Genomic DNA, 9,958 nt, shown 5'->3' with positions numbered 1-9,958 from the left:
TCCGACTCGCCCGAGGCCCATCGCCGCAGGCCTCGGCCGATTCTCCGATTCGCCCGAGGCCCCCTCGCTACCGACCCCGAGCGATTCCCCGCCAAAGGCCACGGCCGGGCCACCGACCCTCCGTCTCGCGCAAGGCAGGCTCGGCAGCACTCCGCCGCCTCTTCCTTCTCCCGTCCCTCTGACAAAATGTCGTGTCACATCAACTCAGCCGACTGCTGCCCCTGACGACAACGGCATGCTCACCACAGTACAGCAGAATGGCCGATGGGACAGGAGGCAGGACTGGGCAGGGGTTACCCGCCACTGTACCATCCACCGTGCGCATGGTTGACGCCCATGCCGCACTATGCTGCCAACTCCTGCTCCGAGGACAACGCAGCGCGGGAAGCCACGTCTGGGCAACTGTGGCCTCGGAGTCAGTACCCAGGACCAACAATTCCCTCCGAGGCCTCGGCAGTTGGCTCCAGGGGCTCGGCAGCCCAAGGACCCATGTCCGCCAAAGCTCCCCACGATGGCTTGGCCTCGGCACCCACAGAGCCACGGCCCCCTACGACGTCATCACGCGATGACCCGCACGTCCCTTGGACTGGGCAGGGGTTACCCGTCACTATGCTATCCACCATACGCATGGTTGACGCCCATGCCGCACTGTGCTGCCAACTCCTGCTCCGAGGACAACGCAGCATGGGGAGCCACGCCTGGGCTACTGTGGCCTCGGAATCAGTACCCAGGACCAATAATTCCCTCCGAGGCCTCGGCAGGTTACTTCACGGGCTCGGCAGCCTGAGGGCCCATGACCGCCGAGCCCCCCACGATGGCTCGGCCTCGGCATCTGCAGAGCCGCTGCTCCCTGCGACGTCATTACACGGTGACCAGCACGTCGCCCGTCATGTCCTGCATCAGGCTGTACTGGAGCCCCACGACGCACAAGATCGAGTATGACCGGCGCGTCACTTCGGCACGACAAGGACACGACAGGGACGGGGCCACTCCGACGACCATGCCACAACAGTGGCCGGCTACAGGGCTCGGACACGCCACCCCCATTTTTAGAACGCTATGTAGCAACATATGTAGGTTCCTGGTTCTCCCTTGGAGTATAAAAGGGAAGGACCGGGGCCATTTCAGGGGGGGAGGAAGACACCGATAGAACGAGACACTTCCACTACGCTGCTTGAGAACAACGCCTCAAACAGCCCGCACCACCCTCGCCGAGACCTGGGGCTAGCCCTCTCTCTCTCCTAGCTTGTAACCCCCTACTACGAGCACTCCGGTGCAAGGAATACAAGATCAATCTCTCAGACTGGACGTAGGGCCTCGATTGCCTGAACCAGTATAAATCTTGTGTCTTTTTGCATCACCATCCGGGATTAGGGGCACGCAGCACAAATTCACTCGTTGGTTGAGGGACCCCTGGTTCCAAAGCACCGACAGTTGGCGCGCCAGGTAGGGGGCGCCTGCGTGTCAGCTTCGTCATCCTAGCAAATTCCGGATGGCAGACCCCGTACGACCATTGCGTCTCGGCACCGTAGTTTGGTTCGGGAGCCTAGAGTTCATGTCCCTAGGGCATGAGTACGACATGGTGCTCCTCACTCCTCGAGCCCCGCCGTCCGACGATGAAGTGGCGCCCCGGCGGCCCAGGCGCAGGCGGCGCCCGGGCGGCCGCGCTCGCCGCGCTCGCCAGGCACGACGCGAGCAAGGCCACCCCGACGCTACGCGAGCCCAGGGCGCCGCGCCCTCCCCCGCCGATGCCCTACGACCAGCTGTTGGTACGGGGTCCCTGGCTGGGGACCTGTCTGGCCTCAGCCTGGACGAAGGAAAATCGCCGGTGGCTCGCGGCGACGCCCGGTCGTCTAGCTCCGCTCCACCACTCCCTGAAGAGCCGACCCGGGCGGGGCAGAGTATGGAGACGGCACCGTCCCCATACCCCTTCGGGTTAGGAAATGCCGCCGCCTCTTACGCCTACGCTTACGCTGCCACTCACGAGCACCCCTCGGAACGCCGCCAGCGCTTCGCTCTCGACCTAAGCACCCGCTCCGACTCGTCGGACGAGGACGAGGCTTGGCCCAGGGTGGATTTCTCCGAACTCCACAACCCTGGGGCTTTGCGCCAATTCTTGGCCGCGAGCGACTACTGTCTCGGCTACTCCGACTCCGACGATGAAGGGACTTACGACCCATCTCGTGAGTGCTTCCACGTCGGGCTCGGGATGCCAAGGGCGGGTGAAGAGGACGAAAGGACAGGCAACCATTCCCCGCCCCGGGCAGGGGCGGGCGACGCCACACCTCCGCGTCTCGAGGCCCCGGCAGCACGGAACGAGAATCCCGTTCGTGGGGGGCACCGACGCCCAGATCTGGAGCAGCTCCGCGAGCTTCGAGACAAGGTCGAACAAGACCGGCTCCTTCTGCAACAGCTTCGGAACACTCTCGAGCAGGAGCAGCAGGGGCGCGGTGAGGGCGGAGGAGCCCGAGGGAGGGCCCGCGACGTCCATCACCGCATCAACAACGACGAGGAGGGAGCGCCACCCCCAATCTTTAATCGCGCCAGCCAGAATATCGCGGCCGCTGCGATGCTGGTCCGATCAATGCCCGAGCCCTCCACCACCGAGGGGCGACGGGTCCGCGGGGAACTCCGCGATCTCCTCGAGACCGCCGCGGTGCAGCAGGCCGAAAGTTCCGCCTCCCGCCGGCGCGGAGGCACCTCGGAGCAACCCACAGCGCAACCTCGTCGGGGCCAGGATGCCTCAGTTCCGTCCCGAGGACGCTCGCGCGCCGACGGTCAACAGGGCCCCCTCGGCGCGCGACCGACTTAGGGACCGACGCGAGGCACAGGGCGACCACGAAGAAGTTGGCAGGCGACGCCGCCACGACGACGGAGCAGCACGGGGCTACCACCCACACCGAGGCGGTCGCTACGACAGCGGTGAGGACCGCAGTCCTTCCCCCTGAGCCGCCAGGACCTCGGGTCTTCAGCAGGGCCATCCGTGTTGCACCCTTCCCCGCCCGGTTCCGACAGCCGGCCAACCTCGCAAAATACAGCGGCGAGACCAACCCGGAACTCTGGCTCGCCGATTACCGCTTGGCCTGCTAGCTAGGTGGCGCGGACGATGACCTGCTCATCATCCGCAATCTCCCTCTGCTGTTGTCGGACTCGGCACGAGCCTGGCTCGAGCATCTCCCTCCCTCGCAAATCCACGACTGGCGCGACTTGGTTAGGATCTTCGTCGGGAACTTCCAGGGCACATACGTGCGCCCTGGGAATTCCTGGGATCTTAAAAGCTGTCGCCAGAAGCCAGACGAGTCTCTCCGAGATTTCATCCGGCGCTTCTCCAAGCAGTGCACCGAGCTACCCAGCGTCGGCGACTCGGAGATCGTCCAGGCTTTCCTCTCCGGCACCACTTGTCGGGACTTGGTCCGAGAGTTAGGACGCAACGTCCCACGCTCTGCTGCCGCGCTCCTCGACATCGCCACCAGCTTCGCCTCAGGGGAAGAGGCTGTCGGAGCCATCTTCCCCGACGCCGATCCCAAAGGGAAGCGGAGGGAAGAGGCCCCCGAGGCCTCAGCCCCCCACCTCCCTAAGAAAAAGAAGAAGGGTCGCCCAGGGAAGCAGGAAGTCCTCGAGGCCGCCCATGTCGCCACGACGGATCGCAGGAATCCCCGCGGCCCCCGCGGCCCCGGGCTATTTGACGACATGCTGAAGAAGCCCTGCCCTTACCATCAAGGTCCGGTGAAGCATGCCCTCGAGGAGTGCACCATGCTCCGGCGCTACTACGCCAGGCTCGGGCTCCCCGACGACGACGCCAAGCAGAAGGGCCCCAGCGGTCGGAACGAGGACAAGGACGACGGGTTCCCCGTGGTACGCAACGCTTTCATGATCTTTGGCGGACCCTCGGCATGCCTCACGGCACGCCAGCGAAAGAGGGAACGCCGGGAAGTTTTCTCGGTCAAGGTGGCCACCCCCCGGTACCTCGACTGGTCTCGGGAGGCAATCACCTTTGATCGGGACGACCACCCCGATTATGTTCCAAACCCCGGGCAATACCCGCTTGTCGTCGACCCGATCGTCGGCAACACCCGACTTACCAAAGTGCTCATGGACGGAGGCAGCGGCCTCAACATCCTCTACGTCAACACTCTGGAGCTCCTGGAGCTCGACCGATCACGGCTCCGAGGCGGTTCCGCGCCCTTCCACGGCGTCGTGCCAGGAAAGCGCACGCGACCCCTCGGGCGCATCGACTTACCCGTCTGTTTCGGCACTCCCTCCAACTACCGCAAGGAGGTCCTCACCTTCGAGGTGGTGGAATTCAAGGGGGCTTACCACGCCATCTTGGGGCGCCCGTGCTACGCCAAGTTCATGGCGATCCCCAACTACACCTACCTCAAGCTCAAGATGCCAGGCCCCAACGGCATCATCACCGTCGAGTCCACATACGAGCACGCATACGACTGCGACGTCGAGTGCATCGAGTACGCCGAGGCCATCGTGGAGGCTGAGACCCTCATCGCCGATCTCGTCCAGCTTGGTGGCGAGGTTCCCGACGCCAAGCGGCGCGCCGGGGCCTTCGAGCCCGCGGAGGCTGTCAAGCTCGTCCCCGTCGACCCCGCCGTCCCCGACGGCCGAGGACTGAAGATCGGCGCCACCCTCGACAGCAAATAGGAGGCCGTGCTCGTCGGCTTCCTCCGTACGAACGTCGATATGTTCGCATGGAGTCCCTCGGATATGCCGGGCATACCAAGGGAGGTCGCCGAGCACGCCTTAGATATTCGGGCGGGCTCCAGGCCGGCAAAGCAGCGCCTGCGCCGATTTGACGAGGAGAAGCGCAGGGCCATCGGCGAAGAAGTGCAGAAGCTCATGGCAGCCGGGTTCATCAAGGAAGTATTCCACCCAGAGTGGTTGGCTAACCCTGTATTAGTCAGGAAGAAAAGTGGCAAATGGAGGATGTGCGTGGACTACACTGGTCTAAATAAAGCGTGCCCGAAAGTCCCATTCCCACTACCACGAATTGACCAAATCGTCGACTCCACTGCGGGATGCGAAACCCTCTCCTTCCTCGATGCATATTCCGGTTACCACCAAATCAAGATGAAAGAGTCCGACCAGCTCGCAACTTCTTTCATCACTCCATTCGGCATGTACTGCTACATAACCATGCCGTTCGGCCTCAGAAACGCAGGGGCTACTTACCAACGGTGCATGATCCAAGTCTTTGGCGAACACATCGGACGAACCGTCGAGGCCTACGTGGATGACATCGTAGTCAAGTCCAGGAAGGCCGGTGATCTCGTCGGCGACTTGAAGGTTGCCTTCGCGTGTCTCAGAGAGAAGGGCATCAAGCTCAACCCCGAGAAGTGTGTCTTCGGAGTTCCCCGAGGCATGCTCTTGGGATTCATAGTCTCGGAACGTGGGATCGAGGCCAACCCGGAGAAGGTCTCGGCCGTGACCAACATGGGCCCGATCCGGGACCTCAAAGGGGTGCAGAGGGTCATGGGGTGCCTTGCGGCCTTAAGCCGCTTCATCTCGCGCCTCGGCGAAAAAGGCCTACCCCTGTACCGCCTCTTGAGAAAGTCCGAGCGCTTTTCTTGGACCGCCGAGGCCGAGGAAGCCCTCGCCAGGCTCAAAGCACTGCTCACCACCCCCCCCGTCCTGGTTCCGCCCACCGAGGGCGAGCACCTCTTGCTCTACGCCACTGCGACAACCCAAGTGGTCAGCGCGGCCATAGTGGTCGAGAGGCAGGAGAAGGGACACGCTCTACCCGTCCAACGACCTGTTTACTTCATCAGCGAAGTACTCTCCGAGACTAAGACGCGTTACCCCCACATCCAGAAGCTAGTTTACGCCGTAGTCTTGGCTCGACGCAAGCTGCGTCATTACTTTGAGTCCCACCCGGTGACTGTGGTGTCGTCTTTTCCTCTGGGAGAGATAATCCAAAACCGGGAGGCCTCGGGTAGAATAGCCAAATGGGCTGTCGAACTCATGGGGGAAACCTTGTCTTTCGCGCCTCGGAAAGCGATCAAATCGCAAGTCCTGTCCTGACTTCGTAGCCGAATGGACCGACACACAGCTGCCACCCGCTCAGACCCAATCAGAATGCTGGACCATGTACTTTGACGGGTCTCTGATGAAAACTGGGGCTGGCGCGGGCCTGCTCCTGGTCTCGCCCCTCGGAGTACACATGCGCTACATGATCCGTCTTCACTTCGCCGCCTCCAACAATGTCGCCGAATACGAGGCCCTCGTCAACGGCCTGCAAATCGCCATCGAACTTGGAGTGCGACGCCTCGACATACGGGGTGATTCGCAGCTCGTCGTCGATCAGGTGATGAAAGAGTCGAGCTGCCATGACCCCAAAATGAAGGCGTACTGCGCGATAGTACGACGCCTGGAGAACAAGTTCGACGGCCTCGAACTCAACCACGTTGCACGAAAGTTCAACGAGGCCGCGGACGAACTAGCGAAGATGGCGTCGGCACGGACCCCGGTTCCCCCGAACGTCTTCGCCAGAGACCTCCACAAGCCATCCGTCGACTACGCCTCGGCGGCGGACGAGGGCCCATCGGCCAAGCCCACCATAGCGCCCGAGGCCCCCTCTGCCACCGAGACCTCGCCCGCCGAGCCCGAGGCCATGGCGATTGACGCAGAGCCTCCCGAAGTCGATCAAGGGACGGACTGGCGAGTCCCTTTCCTTGATCGCCTCGTTCGAGGAGAGCTTCCTGCTGACAGAACCGAAGCCCGGCGGCTTGCGCGACGCGCCAAGACTTACGTCCTCTGCGACGGCGAGTTGTATAGGCGTAGCCCATCTGGTATTCTCCAACGATGCATCACCACCGAGGCTGGCCAATCCTTACTTTGGGACTTGCACGCGGGAGTCTGCGGGCACCACGCGGCGCCTCGGGCGCTCGTAGGTAACGCCTTCCGCCAAGGTTTCTATTGGCCGACGGCGGTGGCCGACGCCACGAGGCTAGTACGCTCCTGCGAGGGATGCCAGTACTACGCTCGACAGACGCACCTCCCGGCCCAAGCCCTCCAGACCATCCCCATCACATGGCCATTCGCTGTATGGGGGCTGGACATGGTTGGGCCTCTGCAGAGGGCACCCGGGGGCTATACCCATCTGCTGGTAGCTATCGACAAATTCTCCAAATGGATCGAGGCTCGTCCGATTGCTCAGATCAAATCCGAGCAAGCGGTGCTGTTCTTTACGGATATCATCCACAGGTTCGGGGTTCCTAACACCATCATCACTGACAATGGGACACAATTCACCGGTCGCAAATTCCTAACTTTCTCCGACGACCACCACATCCGGGTGGCCTGGTCGGCCGTAGGACACCCAAGGACGAATGGCCAAGTAGAGCGTGCCAACGGCATGATCCTGCAAGGCCTTAAGCCAAGAATATTCAATCGGTTGAAGAAGTTTGGCAAGAAATGGCTTGCCGAACTCCCGTCAGTCATCTGGAGCCTAAGGAATACCCCGAGCAGAGCCACGGGATTCACGCCGTTCTTCCTGGTCTATGGAGCCGAGGCCATCCTCCCCACTGACTTAGAATACGGTTCCCCGAGGCTGCAGGCGTACAATGAACAAAGCAACCGCACTGCCCGCGAAGACGCCCTCGACCAACTGGAGGAAGCCCGAGACGTCGCGCTGCTACACTCAGCCAGGTACCAGCAAGCCCTACGACGCTACCAAGCCCGACGCATCCAAAGACGAGACCTGAAGGTGGGCGACCTGGTGCTGAGACGGAGGCAGAGCAACAAGGGCCGCCACAAGCTGACCCCACCCTGGGAAGGGCCGTACATCGTCGCTCAAGTGCTGAAGCCCGGGACCTACAAGTTGGCCAACGAGAAGGGCGAAATCTTCACAAACGCTTGGAACATAGAACAGCTACGTCGTTTCTATCCTTAAAATTCCAAACGTTGTTTACATTGTTTCTCGAAATACAATAAAGAAGCGTTCTTAGTTGTTATAATCCTTCGAGGAACCCCCCTTAGGGGCTCGACGTCACCATAGCGCTATAAGGGAGACTCGGCTCTGCCTCTGCAAAGCCGAGCCTCCCTCGGGGGCTAAAAGGGGGGGGGGAACCCCCTAAGTCCCGAAACCCCCTAAGTCCCGAAACCCCCTAAGTCTCGAACACCGTTTGTTAATGGTCTTTCAAAAAATTTCTACGCCAAACTCTCTCGCGCTCCGACGGGACCTTCACAAGGAACCCAGAGACCAAAAGTTTGTCTAGAGGCCAAAGGGCCGGTCGAGTCGTGAGAACAGCCTACGCCTCTGGGCTACGGCAGCTCCCTCACCACCCTTCGCCGAAAGACGGCTTAGGTCCCGAGGGATTTCTTTGCGGGTCCCCAAGATCGAGACAGAGGGCACAGGCTCGGAAGTAGAACAGAAAACGGTTAAAAGACGCACGTACGCAAATACTTTAAAGGCCTCGACGGCCACCAAGACGTCACGGTATCACAACTAACCCAATCCGGTTACATGACCCCTTTTGGGCCCAGATCAAAGCTCAAGGACCGGCGGCCGGCGCGGGAGGGACCACCTCTTCTTCAAATAGACGGGCCAGCGCTGCGCCAGGTGCCTCGGCCGCCTCCAACAGCTTCACGACCTCCGCATCCGCCTCCTCGTCATCTTCTGGCAACACGTAGCCGTCGCTGACAGCCTCGAGGTTGATGGCGTAGTGCGAAGAGACGACGGCCAGGGCGCGCTTGACACCCGTGTGCAACGCCCCCCGAAGCCTCTCGTGGACGCGGCCGCTCAACGCAATCAGGCGGCTCCCAAGGGAGCTGGCTGATTGGACCTCCTCGACGTCTAGGGCCTCGCAGGCGGTACGAACGGCGCTGCACAGCACCTCGTGCTCCCGGACCTCAACATCCAGCGCCGCTTGCGCCGCGACGGAGGCCTCAGCCGCCTGGGAAGCCTCTTTCTCCAGATCTACGTCGCAACGAGGGACAGGAGTCAAACGCGAACAAGAACAAATGGAGCAAGGAACACAGTTCAGCGGAACTTACCCTCGGCCTTGTTCTTCCAGGCTGAGACCTCGACCCGAGAGGCCTCGGCCGCCTTGGTAGCCTCTGCCAAGGCGGCCTTCGTCGCCTGATGCTCGCTCTGCTCTGCACCCAGCTGCCCGGCTGTGGCCTTTGCAGAGGCCGTCGCTTCTTGGGCCCGAGACCTGAAGGAGTCTTGCTCCTCCTCCAGCTCCTTGATCTTCGCCACCAGGGGGGCAGCCTGCCCCTTAGCCGTGACCAGCTCGGCCTGAAGGTCAGCACAGCGAAGGTGGAGGTCCTCCACTTCCGCACTCCGCGCCGACAAAAGCCCCTGGGCGTCGGCAAGCAGGCCCCTCTGCCGCTGGAGCTGGTCCCAGATATCCCTCTCCCTTCGTAGGAACACCGATTTCCCAAGGGACCGGGTCTCGAGCTCCTAAAGAGGTAAAAAACGCACGTCAAACACTGCGACGACAACTCGGCACGAGACACGAAAGTACTCACCCGAGTGACACCAGGCAAGTCCCTTTCCATGACAGTCATCGCTGTCTGCAACGACCGCACGGCCAATTGGCGATACTCCTCGAGGGTATCCCAACGCCCCCCCTCGGCGACGTCCTCAAGGGCGAACACAGGCTCCCCCTCGGGATCAGCCTGGTCCCGCCAGAAAACACGCGGGAAGTTCCACCCACGGGGCTCGGGCCGTAGCGGGACAAGGGCCGAACTCCCCTCGGTAGGATCTGGGACTTGCTGCTCCACGGCACTGGCCGCCTCGGCGTCCGCCGCCTCCTTCCCTCGGGAAGAATCATCAGACGAGATTGTCTGAACCAGGGGCGGCGCCAAAGTTTGCCCCGCCTCCACCTCCATCGCCTCGGTCTCGACGGACCCGGGGGCTCTGGCCTCCGCCATCTCTACCTCGATGGCCCCGGAGTCCGCCGCCCTGGCCTCGGAGGTCTTGGGCGCCCCGGCCTCACCCTCA

Source organism: Miscanthus floridulus, chromosome 18 (genome assembly GCF_019320115.1).
Source record: "Miscanthus floridulus cultivar M001 chromosome 18, ASM1932011v1, whole genome shotgun sequence".
Lineage (NCBI taxonomy): Eukaryota > Viridiplantae > Streptophyta > Magnoliopsida > Poales > Poaceae > Miscanthus > Miscanthus floridulus.
Note: the sequence above shows the minus strand (reverse complement) of the source record.